This window comes from Callithrix jacchus, chromosome X, assembly GCF_049354715.1.
Source record: "Callithrix jacchus isolate 240 chromosome X, calJac240_pri, whole genome shotgun sequence".
Classification (NCBI taxonomy): domain Eukaryota; kingdom Metazoa; phylum Chordata; class Mammalia; order Primates; family Cebidae; genus Callithrix; species Callithrix jacchus.
In genome coordinates this window covers 127355400-127376419 of record NC_133524.1, presented here as the reverse complement: position 1 = coordinate 127376419, position 21020 = coordinate 127355400, and the positions used below count along the sequence as shown (strand labels likewise).

The 21020-nt window shown below is 40.3% G+C and overlaps 1 long non-coding RNA gene across 14 annotated transcripts in view; it reads left to right on the top strand.

Moving 5' to 3' along the window:
- Positions 1-21020, top strand: part of LOC144581009 (uncharacterized) — a 113769-nt gene that overhangs the window by 34021 nt on the left and 58728 nt on the right. For 9 of the 14 annotated variants that reach the window (XR_013531481.1, XR_013531478.1, XR_013531473.1 and 6 more), the window contains exons 3-6: positions 706-821; positions 7759-7851; positions 9041-9111; positions 10660-10811. This is a non-coding gene — a long non-coding RNA (uncharacterized LOC144581009). Of the gene's footprint in view, positions 1-705; positions 849-7758; positions 9112-10659; positions 10812-21020 lie in introns of all 14 variants that reach the window. The other 5 variants (XR_013531480.1, XR_013531474.1, XR_013531477.1 and 2 more) reach the window with 4 other exon arrangements.

Genomic DNA, 21020 nt, shown 5'->3' with positions numbered 1-21020 from the left:
GTCATTTCCTCTTGGGATTGAGAGACCTGTTATTTATAGTTTTATATTTTGTTCAGGGTTTGAACACTTTGCCATTAGTATGAATTACTTTTGTAAATCTCTTGAATGATAAGGCAGTGGAATATAAAGAAATTTACATATATATGAACATAGAAACTATAACATAATGATGATGTTAAAATTGCCTTCAATGTATGTTCAATTGTGTTTGAAGAAACACATACACATTAATATATATACACTTATGTGTGTACACATGTTCACTATTTTAATCATGGAAATCATTACAGTTACCATGCTCTGTGCCTATATACATATGTATGTGTATATGTGCTTATTTATACAAAACAAAATGTTAAGGAGCGCTTATGTATGCATTTAATGCAAGCAAATACTTTCCCTTCAAAATTTTGTCAGAATATACATCTGGTCTGATCCAAACCACAATGTACGGATTAATCCAATTTTAATATAGATTTATTTTTTGTGTGAGCCTAAATATAGTAGATGTATGTATGTATACACTGAAAAGTATGCAATAAAATAACCCAAAAGGTTATCAGTTTTCTTCACAGATTTTATAATGGTGTTATTCTTCTTTGGGTACACAAGATTATTTTCTAACTACATGGCAAACATCATTAGTTCATTATTTATTTATTTATTTGCTTTTGTTAGAGACTAAGGTGTCATTATGTTTTTCAGGCTGCTCTGCTCCTGGGCCCAAGCGATTCTACTGCCTCAGCCTCCCAACTAGCTGAGACTACGGGCACACAAGACTGTACCTGGCTTGCAAACACCATTTCTATTAAGAAGATATTGTAAGTCTGATACCTAAGAGATAACAGGTAACAAACACGCACATTCAAGTCACAAAAGAAGCTGAAAAATATTTAAGGGCATAGGAAAATGTGGAAATATAAATTATTTACTGTTAAACATAGGACAATTTTTAAAACTCTGTGACTTTTGATCTCAGCTCACTGCAACCTCCATCTTCCGGGTTCAAGCGATTCTCCTGCCTCAGCCTCCAGAGTAGCTGGGACTACAGGTGTGCACTACAACAATTGGCTCATCTTTGTATTTTGGTAGAGATGGGGTTTGACCATGTTGGCCAGGCTGGTCTCAAACTCCTGACCTCAATCCACCTTGGCCTGCCAAAGTGCTAGGATTACAGGCGTGAGCCCCCGAGTCTGCCCCAAAACTGTGTAACTTCTAATGGGAGTTTATACAGATGTAAGTATGCGTAGCATGCCCTGTGGAACAGTGTATTACATACAGTGATGTGCACTGTCTTGGCCTTCTCTTAGGACTCCTGCCAAGCAGTTTCTGATTATTCATCACATAAGCTGAGAAAATGAAAGAGGACTCCCTAGTTCTCTGGGGAGGGGAATAGGTCAAAGATTACCTAGACTTGTGAATTGGTGGCCCCCGATGATCTCCAGGCTTCTGACAATTTATGCTCGCTTTTCTTTTCTGATCCTTCTAATTTCTTGCCTGAGACAGACATTTTGATGCCATGTGAAAGTGCTGAGCCAACCCACATAGACTAAGTCGGGAAGACATTTAATTTCTGAAAGAACAAGATTCCTGATGAGGATGAGTGGTTTAGGCCTTGACTTGATTTCACACGGAAAAGAAAAGCAAAAGTACAGGAATATGCACAAGTTGCCCGAAACTGCAAAATGCAAGGCAGCCAGGTTTCCTGTGCCTTTGTCTCTGGGTGGCGTTTTTTCAGACAGGAAGGGCGGGAGTAGACTGCTTCAAGACAGGGCGTTTTTGAAAATCTGAAGCACTACTGCCACCGTGAGGAAATCGTTTAAAGACAGAATACGCTATTACGGCGTCCTTCCTGGGAAGCCTCCGTGTGGAGGTTGTCTGGGCTGTGCGGAGGTGGAAGAGGCTTGGATTGGAGGCTAGGTCTTCTTCCCTTCTCCTCGAAGGCCTGAAGAGACGCCTGGACATTGGCGGTATGTAAGGCCTGAAGAGAATCTGGAGAGTGACCGTGTTCAAGTGAACCAGCCGCTTCCAGGAGGTCCTGGCACAGGAAGTCATGGGGCGGGGCCTCGGTTCCACTTGGTGTGGGCGGGACTGCAGGAACCCACTCAAATACACATGGAGGCTTTTGTGGGCATCTGTCTCTTATTCCTGTGCCTTAGAGCAAGAGTCAGCAAGCTTTCTCATGCTGACATCTTGTTATGGATCTTTGGGTCTCTGGTAGAATCACTAAAGTGCACAATCAACAGGGTTATTCCAAGAGAATTTTACAGGATTTGCTATTAGAACCTTGACTCTCGAGGTGCTACACCAAGGTACTGCCAACGTCCAGGTCTCTTTTAAAACCTTAGATGAGTAGTCAGGGACTCTCAGCATAGAGGCCAAGCCTCTTCCACCTCTTACCAGACCACTGCCACCAACAGGTAGTCCTCACTCGAACTCTGTAATGGCGTAGGGTTTCGTTAAGCGACAACCTCATGATGGCAGTAGTGCTCCAGATATGACAAGAAGTCTTGACTTGGAGCCCTCTGCTCCTACCCTTCTTGTATGAAAAAACGCCACACATAGGCAAAGGCACCACCGAACATGGCTGCCTTGCATTTTGCCCAGTTTGGGACCAGCTGGTCTTATTGCTGCGCTTCTGCTTTTGTTTCTGCTTGAAATCAAACAAGGCCTAAACTACTCGCCCTCATCAAGAATCTTGTTCTTTCAAACATGTCCTCCTGACCAAGTCTTGGAGGGTGTGATCTACTTCACAGAGTTACAGAGATAGTACCTTTCATGGTATAAAATTATCATCTTCAGGGGATGAAGGCACAAGGAGAAAATTACTGGAAACTTAGAGATCTTCTCTGGCAAGCAATTTACAAACTCTGGTGTTCTTTGACCTGGCTCCCCTCCCAGACAACCAGGGAGTTCTTCACGTTCTAGCCTCATGTTTTACATTATAGGCAGTAATTTGGCCATAGAGGAGGGATGCAATAGTTGTCATAACTGTACGCCACATATACTCCACATGAAATGATACTCATAGTACATATGTTCAATTCCTCTCGAAGTTACTCAGAGTTATATCTCATGGTTGCACCATTTAACATCAATTACAATATTTTCCCATGCATAACATATACTTCAAGTATTTCCTAAGACTTTACACAGTGTCTATGTGGGGAATGGATGGGTATGTTATGTTTTCTCTCTTGGAGCAAGTGTTAGCAGGCTTTCATGCAGTGTTACTTTGCTGTGAGGCATGAGTCATTTGTTAAAGCAATGTGAGAACATCGAGGATAGACCAGTTCCAAGTGGGATGTAGCAGGAGCGGGTAAGTTTTCTGAGGGTCTCAAGGGCACCCAATTGCCTGGAGACTAGAAGGGCATAAAGAGAAATGGAACCACTGAGCCAATCAAAGAAGAGTTACATCTTCCAGTGGACTGTTGTACATAAACCGAAAATAGAAAGGGGATTGAAAATCAATCTACAATTTAATAGTATTTGTCTGCTGGAAATGGTATTACCTGTGATCTCACTTCACGTTATCATATATGACTTATTATAGCAGGTATGTTTTCAAGAAGCATGATTGTTTCTACAAATTCAAAACCAAGTGGCAAAAGTGACATCAATGAAAATTATGCATTAAGGAACTTCTGTATTTCATCTCTCCAGAAAGGCAACTCAAAACAATCAGGAATCTATAATTAGATAATGTTCTCAACATGACATAGGGGGCATTTATAAAAAAATCTACAGGTAATATATTCAAGAGTGAAAGACTGAAAGCTTTCCTCCTAAGATCGTGAACAAGGCAAGAATGCACATTTTTGCCCTTTTCTTGAACATTACACTTAAAATTCTAGCCAGAGTCATCAGGCAATGAAAATATATAAAAGGCATCCAAGTTGAAAAGAAAAAAATGGAAATTATGTCTCTTCATAAAGACGATGATCTTATCAAAATGCTTTAAAATGCAGAAAATCCATATTAGAGCTAATGAACGATATTCAGCAAGCACCACAGGGTAGAAGAGTAACATGGAAAAATCAGTTGTATCCACTAGAAATGAACAATCTGAAAATTAAAGAAAGCAATTCCATTTATAATAGCATCAAAGTAAATCATACATATATGGTTCTCCTTCCTCCGCCTCCTGAGTAGCTGGGATTACAGACATGCGCCACCACACCCAGCTAATTTTGTATTTTTAGTAGAGACGAGATTTTTCTATGTTGGTCAGGCTGGTCTCAAACTCCCGACCTCAGGTGATCCACCTGCCTCAGCCTCCCAAAGTGTTTGGATTACAGGCATGAGCCACAGTGCCCGGCAATAAATCATATTTTAAGGAGAATATTTAACTAAACAGATGAAAGACTTATATATTGAAAGTCACAAAATATCAGAGAAGAAATTAAAGATTACCTAGATTTTTAAAAAGGACATCCTGTGGTAATGGGTTGGAAGACTAAATATTTATAATGTGGCAATACTAGCCATAGAGACCTGTAGATTTAATGTCATCCTAATTATTATTCCCATGAGTATTTATTTTTGGGAAAAAGAAAGCACAAACTCTAAAGATCCTATTATATTGCAATATATCTGAGTAACCAAAGTTTGAATAAGAAAAACCAAGGTGAAAGACTCACACTTCTAGATTTGAAAAGTTACTAGAAAAGCAGTGTGATAATCAAATAAGAATACACACAGTGATTAATGGAAGAGATGGAGAGTCTGAAAATAAACCCAGATGTTGTGGTCAATTGACTTTTCACAAAGTTACCAAGTTCATTTAATGAGACATGGATAGACTCCTCCAGAAACAGTACTTAGACGGATGGTTAGCCACATGCAAAAGGGTGAAGTTAGACCTCTAGCTCACATCATATGCAAAATTAACTCAAAATGTATCAAATGTCTAAAGATAAGAGCTAAAGCTATAAAACCTTCAGGGAAACTATAGGAATAAATCTTCACAACTTTTGATTTGGCAATGATTTCTTAGCTATACCACCAAAACCACCAATAACAAAAGAAAAATATATTGGACTTCCCCGAAATTAAAAAACTTTTTGCATCAAAGTACATAATTCAGAACTTGAAAAGCCAACTTACAGAATGTGAGGAAATATTTCCAAATCAATTATCTAAAAACTCTAATATCCAATACATATAAAGGGCTCCTAAAAACAACAAAAGACAACTCAATTTTTTAAAAATAGGCAAAGGGAGACTGACATCACCAAAATGGTAGATTGGAAGCAATCTGACTTTACCCTAAAGAAAACTAAAACAGCTGTCTAGTGCCAAGATTATCACAAGTGATATTGCAGAACTGAAAATTGAGACTGACGATCTATGGGGCCACAAGAAAGTGAGTATATATGAGCAGCTGGAAAGATTAATGGACTTCTCTCTCCATGATTCCCCAACCCAAAGTTGCTAGGCACCACGTAGAAAAGTCCCCCTGAACTCAGTTTCCTCTGTAAAACGTGAGATCCAGGTAGGCAGCTACCTTATTGCCCATTTTGGTGTCCTTTGCAGCAATGCTATTCTTGCCTCACACCCTAGAAAACATCCTAACTGCCTATAGGAAGAAAAATCTCTGAGAGCAGCTACAGACAAAAAGTGGAGTTGAAGCTAGCAACCCCAGTGCATTAAATTTGGGGACTCCTCTTTTACTCAGACAAAGAAGACCTCAAACCAGAGAGGGCATCAGCAACATGAAAATGAACAGAAATGAATAAAAAAGAAAGGCTATACTTTGGCCGGGCATGGTGGCTCACGCCTGTAATCCCAGCGCTTCAGAAGGCCAAGGCAGGCATATGACCTGAGGTCAGGAGTTCAAGACCAGCCTGGTCAACATGGTGAAACCATGTCACGACTAAAAATACAAAAAGAAGCTGGGCATGGTGGCACATGCCTGTAATCTCAGCTAGGGAGGCTGAGGCAGGAGAATCCCTTGAGACCAGGAGGCAGAGATCGCAGTGAGCTGAAATCTTGCCATCGCACTCCAGCCTGAGCCACAGAGTGAGACTCCATCTCAAAGAAAGGCTATACTTGGATAAAACGGATTGAAAGTCAAAAACTGTAACGAGACAAAAAGAAGGTCACTGTATAACAATGAAAATGACAGTACAGCAAGAGGATATAACAATTGTAAATATGTATGTACCCAACTCTGGAACACACAAATATAGAAGGCAAACATTTGAAGATCTAAACAAAGATTGGTGTACAACAATACTGGGAGATGTCAATACTCCACTTTCACTAGTGGACAGCTTATCCAGACAAGGAAGCATTGGAATTAAACTATACTCTAGACCAAATAGACTTAACTGACATTTATAGAATATTTCATCCAATTGCTGTTGAATATACATTCTTGTCATCAGCACATGGAACATTCTCCAGTATAGCGCATATGTTAGGCCACAAAACAAGTCTCCACAAATTTAAGAAAAGACCTGAAAATATGAAATTACTAGAAGAAGAGACTGGGGAAATGCTTTAAGACATCATTCTGAGCAAAAATCTTTGCATATGATGCGGCAAATGTTTGTATAAGACCTGAAAAGCACTGGCGATCCAAGCAAAAGTAGACAAATGAGCGTAAATCAAGCTAGAACACTTCTGCACAGCAAAGAAATCAATAAAGTGAAGAGACAACCTACAGCAATGAGAACATCTTAGCAAACTGTTTATCTAACAATAGAATAATAAATCACAATATTAAACAAACTCAGCTCAATAGCCAAAAACCGAATTTTCTGATTTACAAATGGGCAAATGATCTGAATAGACATTTCTGAAAGAAAGACACAAATGGCTTCTCGTTTCTGAAAGAAAGACATGAAAGACACACAGACACAAGAAAAAATGTTCAATATCACAAGTCATCAGGGAAATGCAAATCAAAACCAAAGTGATATACCATATTACCCCAGTTCAAATGGCTCTTACTAAAAAGACAGAAAATGATAGATGCTGGCTAGGAGGGGAAGAGGAATGCTTGTATACTGTTGCTAGAAATGTATATTAATACAGCCACTATGAGAGAAAGTATGGAGTTTCCCCAAACAGCTAAAAATAGAGTTACATATGATGCAGCCATCCTACTGCTGAGTAGATATCCAAAAGAAAGGGAATCAGTACAGCAAAGAGATACACGCATTCCCATGTTTACTGGATCATTATTCACAATAGCCAAGATATAGAATCAACCTAAGTGTTCACTGATGGATGAACGGATTAAGAAAATGTGGCATGCATATAAAGTGGAAGATGATTGAGCCAGCAAGGTGAATAAAATCCTGTCTTCTGCAGCAACATGAATAGAACTGTAGGACACTATGTTAAGTGAAATAAGCTAGATACCTAAAGACAAATTATCACATGTCCTCACTCATATGTAGGAGCTAAAAGAATCTATGTCACAGAAGTGTAGAGTAGAATGGTGGACACCAGAAGTTAGGAAGGGAGGGGAATGAAGAGAGGTTGGTTAATGGCTACAAAAATACAGTTAGACAGAAGGGGTAAGTTCTAGTGTTCAATAGCAAAGTTGGGGCAACCATAGTTAGCAATGATTTAATGCTTGTTTCCAAATAGCTAAAAGAACATTTGAAATATTCCCAACACAAACAAATAATAAATGCGTTAGGTTATGAGTATCCCAGTTACCCTTTTTTGGTTATTACACATTGTATGGATGCATGAAAATATATGTTCTGTATACGTATAATTATGTACAAATTTTAAAAACAGGCAAAGGTCTTAAATAGACAAGTCTCCAGAGAAGATGTACAAATAGCCAACAATTCCATGAAAGATACTTCCATTATTAGTCTCTTCAGAAACGTAAGTCAAAACCACCTTGCGATACCATTTCACACCCACTAGAATGGGAATTACTTACAAAGAACTAGTATTGGTGAGGAGGTGGAGAAATTGGAGTTCTTCTACAGTGTTGGTGGAAATGCTAAATTGTGCCCCTGCTACAGAAAACAGTTTATCAGTACTTCAAAAATTTAAACATAGAAGGAACCGTATGAGCTAGCGACTCTACTCTTAAGTATCCTAAGTATACACCGCAAATAATTGAAAACAAATACTCAAACAAGTACATGTATATACTCACTGTATATATTTATTAACAATACCCATAAGGTGAACACAAGCAAGCATCCATCAGCGGATGAATGGATAAACACAATGTGATATATACATATGGATATTATTCAGCTACGAAAACAAATGAAGTACTGACATATATTACAACATGGATGAAATTTGAAAACATGCTAAATAAAAGAAGAAAGACAAAAAAGGCCACTTAATGCAATGATCAGTGGTGAGGGAAGGTAGGTTAGTGATTGCTAGGGGCTGGGCAGAGAGTGGAATGAGAATGACTACTTAATTGGTCCAGGGTTTTCTTTTGTGGTAATAAAAATGAGTTGCCACTAGATAGAGGTAATGCTTGCACTGCGTTGTGATTGCACTAAATGCCACTGAATTTGACATATTTTGGTGGTTCATTTTATGTTACATGAATTTTACCAACACAGTTTTAATAAGAGCCAATATTTTTAAACCTATCATTATTTCCCAAAATAACTAATTATATTTGAAAAGTACTCAAGTTATCAGTGGAGAAAACTTGTTTTAACAATTATACTACAGGGAAATTTGAACATTAGCTTATAAATGTACATACTATATGTGCATAGGAAAGAGACCATAATACGTAGCATAGACATTTTTAAAGTGATTATTTCTTCTCATTATGTTTGACCTACCATATGTTTTCTGCCTATAATTTCTTAAAGTTCTTGTAGAGTAAAATATTTTTAAAAATCTCATTCAAAAGCATATATTGATATGGATATAGTCAAATATAAAATGATGCTGAAGATTTTGTACAAAATTTCAAACAGTATGAATCCAGTTATTTGAATGGAAATTGTGTGTGCAACTCTGTGTGTATTCACATCTGTTTATATGCCTACATGTATTTTAAAATGCCTTATATATGTTTTTTTTAAGACAGGGTCTCACCCGGTCATCCAGGCTGGAGTACAGTGGCGTGAAGCCCTGCAGCCACGACCTCCCTGGACTCAGGTGATCCTCTTATCTCCACCTCCTGAGTAGCTGGGTCTACAGGTGCATGCCACCATGCCCAGCTATATTTTGTATTTTTTGTAGATAGGGTCTTGCTAAGTTGCCCGGCATGGTCTCAAGCTCTCAGGCTCAAGCAATCCTCTTGCCTCAGCCTCTCAAAGTGTTGGGATTACAGTCATGAGCCACGGCATCAGGCCAATGGCATATATTTTATATTATAGTCAGTGTTATACTGAGTATATGTTTAAATATGATATTATTGGCCAACAAATTCATATCTTTAATTCATAGTTATATAACAGAGACATTAATGAAACATTGTAGTTGCATGTCAGTGGTGTGAATGCATCCAGCTTACAGTTTTCTTATTCATATCTAAGTGACTGAATGTGAGAGATGCCTATTTCAATCATCATTTATTGAATTTTGTCTTCTTTTCAGTTTTTAAAGATAAAAATCAAAGGTTAGAATTAGAGCTAAGGCTGGGCACAATGGCTGACGCCTGTAAGCCCAACACTTTGGAAGGCCAAGGCAGGTGGATCACATGATCAGGAGTTCGAGGACAGCCTGATCAACATGGTGAAATTCTGTTTCTACTAAAAATTAGCTGGGTGTTGTGGCATCTGCCTGTAATCCCAGCTATAAAGGAGACTGAGGCAGGAGAATCGCTTGAACCTCGGAGGCAGAGTTTGCAATGAGCCAAGTTTGTGTCATTGTACTCCAGTCTGAGCAACAAGAGGAAAACTCCATCTCAAAACAAAAAAATTAGAGTTAAAATCTCAAGAATAATTTCAAACTCCTAATTTCCAGAGGCATAAGTATGTATAATATACATATTTATATGTATTTATGTATAAACACATTTTAGATTAAAAAGAGCAAACAGAACTTATTGTTTAATGACTGGTACAATCACAAAGTTCTTTTCTAGTAATTTATTGTCTAAAATCAAGAAATTGAAAAATTTATATGACAATGGCAAAAACTGGTCAGGAATCACATTTTAAAATGAAAATTTTTACTCTAAAATACAATGCATAATTATATCTAATTTTCTTTTGTTTGTTTTTTTTTTCTGAGACAGACTCTCCCTCTGTTGCAATCTCAGTGTTTAATACACAGTTGTATGGCCTTGCTTTCCTGCATATCAGCACATTTTTTTTAACTTCTTTGCAAATCCCACCTCTTTGTTACTAATATGAAAATACAGGACAGATTTCCTAACTCATAAACAGTAACATATACACAAAGCAAACTCACAGGACACAGGTGTAAGCCATTGCAGTTTAATGGCCCAGGAAAACATTTGTGTTCCAGTGTCATATAATGAAACCATAAGACAAAATCCTGGGATCCATCCGGTTAGCATTTATACTCACTATTGTATTTCTGTACATTCAGGTAGGCGTCTGTGTGTCTGTACAGCTTGAGAGCTATCTGGACTCTTACTGGGCAGGTTGTCAGGACAAGAACCACATGGCCTGGAGCCTCGATTTGCTCTCCTCCAAGACCTTAAATGTCAACACTTTATTTTTCTTTCTCTTTAAGCATGGATCCCTGAGTTCTGTCCACAATACGACAAGACATTTGATAATCATAATAGAACACTGCAGATACAATGCTGAGCGAAGAAGAGTAGAAATGGGAAGACTTGGTTGTGTGGAAAGTGAGTTGTTGGATAGAGGAGATACTTGATGAGGGTGAGTGGATAAGATCTCAGTTTAATATCCAATGGAAGCTGAAAGCAAAATGCTAAGAATGGAATACCTTTACACAAATTTAGCAAAATGTTAGGTAGCCATAGTTTCTGGTGTCTTTGGCTGTTCTTGGCCTTTTTTTGAAATGTGATGGGCGGGAGAGGAGTGCCCGGAACAAAGTCAGTTGGCTTTTCTCGGGCAATACTGCCATCATGCGGAAATAGTTTCAAAGCATCCAAAGCCGTGAGGGTTTCCTCCATGTAAGCCCTAGCACTTGAAGAAGGAAAAGCCTGCAGGCTGAACAGGCCTGAGACCCAAGCGGGCCTTCCTACCCGCTTCCTACTACGTTTCCTCTGCGGCCTGGCAGAAGCAATGGACAAATGCAATAGTGAAGTAGCTGTTGAGTGAGGGACCAGGACTGAGCCAGCTGCTTCCAGGAAGTCTTGGCACAGGAAATAGAGGACAGGGCCTCAGTTTCCTCATAGTGGGGACAAGACTAGAAGTGACAAAGCCAAGTACACACCCTTGGGGCATTTACGTTATGAATATGACCTTGGGAGTTTTGGCAATCTGGCTGTCCCTGTGTTACGGGGATGTGACATTTATAGCAGCATTGTCAGGTGACAATGGACAGGCCAGTTCCAGGGAAGATCCATCTGAACCCAGTGTCATTCACATGGTCCTTGATACAGGAAAATTCTAAACACCATTGCCTCTAGCTAGAGGGACCTCTGTAGAGGAGTGGGGATACACTGACATGCCTATGTGGGCCAGTTCATCTTTTAGGAGAGCCGATTTGCTAAAGTGGATGCAGGCCAAGAATGTGATGGAAGGCCTGAGAAATTATTGGAGTGCACTAGCCAGCAGTTTCTGTGACTTTATAAGTTCAGGAGAAAGTCTTTTGTCATAATAGGATGCCGATGTCATCTCAGTTCTCTCGAAGAGGGCAGTTAGGTGGCTCTTTTCTGTTCGATGTTCCTTAGAATTACGGCATTGTTTAGGCCTGAGGAAATCATTATTTATTGCGTCCTAGCTAGTATTTTCTGTACCAGCTTTAAATCTATGTCCTAATAAGATATCCAACCTTTGGTTTGGAGACCTCCAGACATTCTGTGACTCATAAGTGAAGAATCAAAAGGGTGACTAAAATTGCATGGGTGACTTGTTTCTCATGACATTCTTCTTCAGAGTTTATTATCTCACTATCTGAATTATTAGTGAAAGAAATTAACGTTAGTTTGGTTCTGCACTGTGACATTACAGTGGTTCAAGAGCTTGTTGGGGATGGCCTCTCATGACCTCCGAGGATTCAGACAGGCATTCCAGGCAGGGTAAGGCACTGGCTTTTTTGACATCTTTGACTGTGTGTAGCTCTCCCTCTAGCTGGTTTTGTTGAGTTGACTGATGGTCTGCAGACATAGATGCTATTGACACGCATGAGTGTCTTGGAAACCGTCTGGGAAGCATTTCTCTATGATCCTTGTTTCTGGGAAGGAAAAGAAGGGTATCTTACCTCCCCAGAGTGTTTCATCTAAAGTAGACTTAGATAGCTGTTAAACTGCCTCCTATGGAGGAATAGCTTAAGCCGACCACTTTCATGGAAGAATATGGACCTACCTATGGGACAGTGTCTCATATCTGAAGGTAGAAATGCTGGTGATCCCAAATCTGGAATTATTTAGGCTGAGGGATCTTTTATTCACCCCTTGCTAACTATCTTTAATACAGCCTATGTGCCCAACTAGTGGATGGAAGCCTGGGAAGAAAATCACACGTAGCCGAGTACCCGTGGTAGTGACAAGGAGGTTGACTGGTTTCTTCTGCAAGGTAGGATAGTGTGGAGGGGCAATGAGCCTATCATTCCCATTTAGGTTGGATACATGTCATTCACCTACACCAGGTAGTCCTTTCTTTTTGAAATGGAGTCTAGCTGTGTCGCCCAGGCTGAAGTGCAGTGGCATGATCTTGGCTCACTGCAACCTCCGCATTCTGGTTTCAAGTGATTCTCTTGCCTCAGTCTCCTGAGCAGCTGGAACTACAGGCGCATACCACCATGCCCAGCTAATGTTTGTATTTTTAGTAGAGACGGGGTTTCACCATATTGGCCAGGCTGGTCTCTAACTCCTGACCTAGTGATCCACCCTCCTGGACCTCCCAAAGTGCTGGGATTACAGGAGTGAGCCACTGTGTCTGGCCCCTCACAAAATCTGAATTGCATTCTCTGTGTCCTCATAAACAGCCATTCCCTGTCTCTGATTTAGGGAGAAAAGCATATTATTGAACCTTGAGGATTAAACGTACCCCACCGTAAGAGAAATGAGAAAGTAAAGTGTATGTTACTCTACTTCTAACATGTCATAACCTTAAACCAAACATATAGTCAGGTATGTATTGTAGAGAGCCAGTATGCACATTGTGATGTACCTGTAAAAATTCAAACAAAAAATGAGTAGTGTCTACTTTTCTAAAAGAATGCTTTTGAGCGTGTATTTTTCAGATTTACCTTCATTTACACTGAAGGCTTAAAATGTTGAAAACAATGCTTAGCATTTATAATATTCAAATGAATTAATGCTCCTGAAAGCTTTGTTAAAATGCACATTTGATCTGCTCCAAACCACAATGTAGAGTGTAACCAAATTTCAATACAGATTTATTTTTCACATGAAATTAGGAATGTATATATAGCCATGTGCATTGGGTCACACTTGTAATCCCAGAAATTTGGGAGGCCAAGGTGACTGGATGACTTGAGGTCAGGAGTTCGAGACCAGCCTGGCCAACATGGTGAAACCCATGTCTACTAAAAATACAAAACAATTAACGAGGCCTGGCAGCATGTGCCCGTAATCCCAGCTACTCAGGATACGGAGGCAGGAGATAAGCTTGAAGCTGGAGGCTGCAATGAGCTGAGATTGTGCCATCGCACAATAGCCTGGGTGACAGAGAAAGTTATCGTCCCCTAAAAAAGAAAAAGTACACACAGACACACACACACACACACACACACACACACACAGAATCCAAATGGTTATTTTTTGCATTGACAAATTGTATGGTAGTGCTTTTCTTCTTTATTAGTGCATTGATTTTTCTGAATCTTTGTCAAGCATTAGTCTTTAATTAACTAGTAGGAAAATACTGTAAGACTTATATCTAAAATACAAATTATTAAAAACACACACACACACACAAACAGACACACCCTATAAAGTCTCAGCAAATACCTGAGGAATATATAGTGGCATGGGAACATGCTGTGTTTTGATGTTAAATGATGTGACCGCGATGTGAAACTCTGACTGACCTCGACAGGAATTGAGCGTATGTACTATGAGTCAAATGCCATGTGGAGCACGTATGGATGCAGTAGTAACAGATTTGTGGTCCTTCCTCTATGGTTCATGCCAAATTATTGCCTACAAAGCAACACATGAGCTAGAACAAACTCCGTGGTTGTCTGGGAGGGGAACCAGGTCAGAGACCAACCAGGGTTTGTATCTTGTTTCCTACAGATCTCTTCTGAGCCCCAGGCAATTTTATCCTTGCGTCTCCATGCCCAAATTTGTCCCCGGAGGAGGCAGTTTGATGCTGTCAAGGCTACTGGACCTATAACTCCGAGGTAATTCATAATCATATAGACTAGGTTAGGAGGATTTTAAGTTTCTGAAAGAATAGGATTCCTGATGAGGGTGGGTGGTTTAGGCCTTGGTTTAATTTCAGATGGAAAACAAGCAAATGTGCCACATTAAGACCAGATGGCTCTAAACTGGGAAAAAGCAAGGCAGCCATGTTTCCTTGTGCCTTTGTATCTGGGTGGCGTTTTTTCAGACAGGGAGGGCGGGAGAAGAGGACTCCAAGACAAGTCTTGGCACATCTAGAGCTCTACTGCCACCGTTAGGTAGTAGTTTAAAGACACCTACGCCATGTCAGTGTCCTTCCCCTGAGGACTACCTGTTGGAGAAGGTCTGATCTGTGGGGAGGTGGAAAAAGCTTGGGCTCCTTGCTGGTCCTTCTTGCCTTCTTGTCTAAGGCAGTAAATCAGATCTGGACATAGCAGTATCTTGGTAAAGAACCTTGAGAGTGAAGGAAAGCAAATCCTGTAACTTTCCCTTGGAAGAACCCTGTTTATTGTGCGTGGATACTGATTCCGCAAGAGATCCAAAGACCTGTAGCAAGATGATACCATGGGAAAGCTGGCCAGGTCTTGCTCCAAGGGGCAGGAACAGGAGACAGATGCCCACAAGAGCCAGCATTGGTCTTTTAGTGGGTTCCTGAAGTCCTGCCCATACCAGGCAGAACCGAGGCCCCGCCCCCAACTTTCTGTGTTAGGACGGCCTGGCAGCCACTGCTTCACTCCAAGCCCCTCACACTCCAGTTTCTACACAGAGATAGCATCAATGTCCAGACATCTCTTAAGACCTTAGAGGAGAAGCCAAGAAAACCTAGCCTGGAGCCCAAGCCTCTTCCACCTCCGCACAGATCAGACCCTCCCCCATAGCGAAGCTTCCCGGGAAGGACGCTGTAATGGCGGATTCTGTCTTCAAACCATTTCCTCACGGTGGCAGTAGTGCTTCACATTTTTGTGGAAGCCCTGTCTAGGAGCCCTCTTCTCCCGCCATTTCTGTCTGAAAAAAACGCCACTCAGAGGAAAAAGCACCACCAAACCTGGCTGCCAGGAGATTTGTCCAGTTTGGTGCAACCTGGTCTTATTGTTGAATTTTTTCTATTTTATTTCCATCTTAAAACAAAATGAGGCCTAAACCACCCTTGCTCCTCAAGAATCTTGTTCTTTCCGAAATTAAATACACTCCTCATTAAGTCTATCTGGGTATGATTTACTTCACACAGTTACAGGTCCAGCAAGTTCCATGGCATCAAATTATCTCCTTTAGGTGATACATTTAGTGAGTAAAAGTGCAGTAAGGAGAAAATTATTTGAAACTTGGAGGAGATCTTTGGCAAATAGTTTACAAACCCTGGCTTATACCCTGGCTTCCCTCCCAGACAACTAGGTAGTTCCTCATATTCTAACCTCATGTGTTGCATTGTAGTCAACATTTGGCATAAGTCATAGAGTGAGGACCAGACAACAGTCATTACTCCCTGCCATATATGCTCCACATGGTGTGATCCTCATAGTCCCTATGTTCAGTTCCTTTCGAAATTACTCAGTTTCATCTCATGGTCTTATCATTTAACAATAGAACACAGCATGTTCCCATACATCAAATATTCTTGAAGTATTTCGTGAGACATTAGATGCTGTGTGGGGTGGATAGAGGTGTGTGTTATGTTCTGTCCCTTGGAGCAAGTGTTAGGAGGCGTTCAGACAGTGTTACTCTATCATGGTCCTTTGCTGCAGCAGTACGAGAACACCAAAAACAGGCCTGTGCCAGGTGTGATAAAGCAGGAGCCAGGAGGTGTTCTGATAGTCTCAAGGACATCTAGTTGTCTAGAGACTGGAAGAACCAAAAGTTTTATGTCTTCTAGTAGAGTTGTTTTTTGTTTTTGTTTTTAGATGGAGTCTTGCTCTGTTGCGCAGGTGGATTGCAGTGGCACAGTCTTGATTCACTAAACCCTCCATCTTCCAGGTTGAAGGGATTCTCTTGTCTCAGCCTCCTGAACAACTGGGACTGCAAGTGGGCTCCACCAACTTGGCTAATTTTGTATTTTTAGTAGAGATGGGTTTCACCATGTTAGTCAGGCTGGTCTTGAACTCCTGACCTCAGGTGATGCACCTGCCTTGGCCTTCCAAAATGCTAGGATTACAGGCATAAGCCACCATTCCCAGCTATTTTATTTATTTATTTTCTCAGTGGAGTTGTTACACATAAAGGGATGGGAACCAAAAAGAGTGAAAAGGATTGAAAATCAATCTATATTTTAAAAGTACTTGTCTATTGGAGGTAACATTACCCATGATCTCACTTTGTTAGTGGTGGTAGAGAACCGAGTTACCCCGAGTAACAGGTGGTGTATCCGTATGGGTCCACAGCAACTTCAGTCCTTCTATCCTCAGAAGAAAGGATCGGACTGAGGGGCATAAAGCAGAAAAGAGACTGAGGCAAGTTTTAGAGCAGGAGTGAACGTTTATTTAAAAGGCGTTAGAACAGGAAAGAAAGAACCCTTGGAAGAGATCCAAGTGGGTGCCCGAATGGCCAAGAGAACAAAAAGACCTTTTGACCTTGATCCTGGGATATTACAGGCTCGCCTCTTTCCCATGATTCTTCCTTTAGGGTGAGCTTTCCATATGCGCAGTGCTCTCTTTACCATTTAAATTCAGTACTGCACACAGTGTTTAGGGAGTATACAAATGCCCATCTGCGGATTTCTTCCTTTCTCCAGTGGCATGTACCCGGAACATCATATTTCATCATTTTGTCTCTTAACATGCATGCCCAAAAAGCTGCTTCTCCCTGTGGACTGCATTCAATTCATACTTTTAATATTAACAGGTGTGGACCATCAGGAGATTGTCTCTCCCTGGCCGCCAAATTATCATTTTCAGAGAGGTGATGTGATAATTGCCGAAAGATCATGGGACATTCCTAATGGGTGGGAGAGAGCCCTTTCCTGCCCTCCTCATTGCCTATCTAACTACCTATAACTACTTTTTCATGTATTTACTATTATGTGAGACACGTTTTGAAGAAGCATAAGTGTTTCTACAATTCAATCATTGTCTCAGCACGATATATGGGGCATTTATTAAAAACCTACAGCTAATAATACAGTCAAGAGGGAAGGACTGAAAGCTTTGCACCTAAAATCAGGAACAGGAAAAGAACGCCCACTTTTGCCACTTCTGTTGAACATTACACTTAAAACTCTAGCCGGGGTCATCAGGCAATGAAGATACATAAAAGGCATCCAAGTTGGATAGGGAAAATAAAAATGATTTTTCTTCACAAATACAATGATCTTCTAAAAAATCTTATAGGCTGTTCTTGAACTCCCGACCTCAAGTGATCCACATACGTCGGCTTCTTAAAGTGCTGGGACTTGGGAGGCCAATGCATGTGACACTTGAGGTCAGGAGTTCAAGAACAGCCTGGCCAACATGGTGAAATCTCATCTCTACAAAAATTAACCAGACATGATGGTGGGTACCTGTAATCCCAGCTACCTGGGAGGCTGAGGTGAGAGAGTCGTTTGACCCCGGGAGGCAGTGGTTGCAGTAAGCCAAGGTGGTGCCCTTGCACTCCAGCCTGGGCGACAGAGCAAGACTCCAGTCTCAAAAAAATAAAAAAAGCTTAAAACCCCAGAAAACCAGTATTAGGGCTAGTGAACAATATCCAGCAAGCATAGGATAGAAAAATTACCTCTGAAAAATCAGTTGTAGTTGTGTACACTAGCAATCAGTAATCTGAAAATTAAATTAAGAAAGCAATTCCATTTACGATAGCATCAAAATAAATCACAATTTTATGACAATAATTAAATAGATGAAAGTCTTGTACATAGAAAATCACAAAATAATGGAGAAGTTGTTAAAGATAAACTTGATTTTAAAAAAGAATATCCTTGGTAATGGGTCTCAAGACTAAATATTTTTAACATGGCAACACTACCCAAAAAGATCTGTAGATCTAATGTAATCTTTATTGTTATCCCAATGAGCATTCTTAAAAAAAACGAAGAGCACAAATTCTAAAGATCCTATTAAATTGCAAGAGATCTGATAGCCAATGTAAACTTTGAACAAGAAAAACCAAGGTGGAAGACTCACACTTCTAGATTTCAAAGCTTACTATGAAAGCTAGAGCAGTCAAAGCAGTGTGATGATCAAATGAGCATACACACAGTGATTAATGGAAGAGATGGAGAGTCTGGAAATAAACCCAGACGTGGACACTTCAGTTTTAACAAAGTGATTAAGGTCATTTTATGAGAAGTTAATAGAGTCTTTAACAAATAATGCTTAGACAGCTGGTTATCCACATGGAAAAGGATGAAGTTAGACCTCTACCTCACATCATACGCAAAAATTAACTCAAAATGTATCCAATGTCGAAAGATAAGAGCTAAAACTATAAAACCTTCAGGGAAATTATAGGGATAAATCTTCATGACTTTAGATTTGGCAGTAATTCTTTAGCTATACCACCAAAAGCACCAATAACAAAAGGAAAGATAAATTGGGCTTCCCTGAAATTAAAAACCTTTTGCATCAAAGTACAGAATTCAGGACTTGAAAATCCAACTTATAGAATGGGAGGAAAGATTTCCAAATCAATTATTTATAAACATCTAATATCTAATGAAAACAAAGAACTCTTAAAACTCAAAAACAAAGAGACAAATAACCCAATTAAAAAAAATAGGCAAAGGGAGAGAGATATCAGCAATATGCTAGAGTAGAAGTGGTCTGACTTTACTGCAAAGAAAACTAAAACAGCTGTGTAGAGATAAGATTATCAGAAACAATATTCCAGAACTGAAAATTGAGACTGTGAGGATCTGTGGGGCCACAAGGAAGTGAAAAAGTATGAGCAGCTGGAAAGACTAAAGGACTTCTGTCTCCATGATTCCCCAACCCAAAGCTGCTAGGCACCATGTAGAAAAGTGCCCCTTGGCTGGGCGCGATGGCCCACACGTGTAATCCCAGCACTTTGGGAGGCCTAGGCAGGTGGATCACCTGAGGTCAGGAGTTTGAGACCAGCCTGACCAATATGGTGAAACTCCATCTCTATTAAAAATACAAAAATTAAACGGGGTGGGGAGGGGTGGTGGGGTGGTGGTGTGCACCTGTAATCCCAGCAACTCTGGAAGGTGAGACAGGAGAATTATTTGAACCTGGGAGGTGGATGTTGCAGTGAGCTGAGATCACACCGCTACACTCCAGCCTGGAGGACATAGTGAGACTCCATCCCAAAAAGAAAAAAGAAAAAAGAAGTCCCCCTGGACACAGTTTCCTCTGTAAAATGTGAGAGCAATGTAGAGAGCTAGGTTTTCTTCCATTCTGGTGTCTTTGCAGGAATGCTATTCTGGCCTCAATCCCTAGCAGGCATCCTGACTGCCTGTAGGAAGAAAAATCCCCGAGGGGTCAGTCTGAGATTAAAAGTGGAGTTGAAGCTACCACCCCCAGTGTATTCAATCTGGGGACTCCTCTTTTCCTTAGACAAAGAAGACCTCACACCAGAGATGGACATCAATAGCAGCAAAAAAATGAACAGGAATGGAAAAAGAACAGGAAAAGCTATACTTACATAAAATAGATTAAAGTCAAAAACTGTAAAGAGACAAAGAAGGTTACTGTATAACAATGAAAATGCCAGTTCAGCAAGAGGATTTTTTTTTTTTTTTTTTTTTGAGATGGAGTTTTGCTCTTGTTGCCCAGGCTGGAGTGCAATGGCGCCATCACAGCTCACTGCAACTTTCACCTCCCAGGTTCAAGCGATTCTCTTGCCTCAGCCTCTGGGATAGCTGGGATTACAGGGGCCCACTGCCACACCTAGCTAATTTTTGTATTTTTAGTAGAGATGGGGTTACACCATATTGGCCAGGCTGGTCTCAAACTCCTGACCTCAGGAATTTGATCTGCCCTCCTCAGCCTCCGAAAGTGCTGGGATTACAGGTGCGAGCCACCGCGCCTGGCCAAGAGGATTTAACAATTGAAAATGGGTATGTACCCAACAGCGGAACACACAAATATAGAAGGCAAACATTTGGAGATCTAAACGGAGAGACAGACTGGTATACAACAATACTGGGAGATGTTGGTACTCCACTTTAAGCAATGGACAGCTTATCCAGACAAAGAAACATTGGAATTAAACTATACTCTAGACCAAATAAATGGACTTAACTGACATTTACAGAATATTTCATCCAATTGCTGTAGAATATACATTCTTGTCATCAGCACATGGAACATTCTCCAGTATAGCGCATATGTTAGGCCACAAAACAAGTCTCCACAAATTTAAGAAAAGACCTGAAAATATGAAATTACTAGAAGAAAAGACTGGGGAAATGCTTTAAGACATCATTTTGGGCAACGATTTTCTGTAGGAGACCTCAAAAGCACTGGAAATCAAAGCATAAATACACAAATGAGAGTAAATCAAGCTAGAAAGCTTCTGCACAGCAAAGAAAACAAAGTGAAAAGACAACCTACAGAAAGAGAATATCTTTGCAAACTCAGTTTAATAGCAAAAAAAAAAATCCACCAAATTATCTGATTTACAAATGGGCAAATGATCTGAA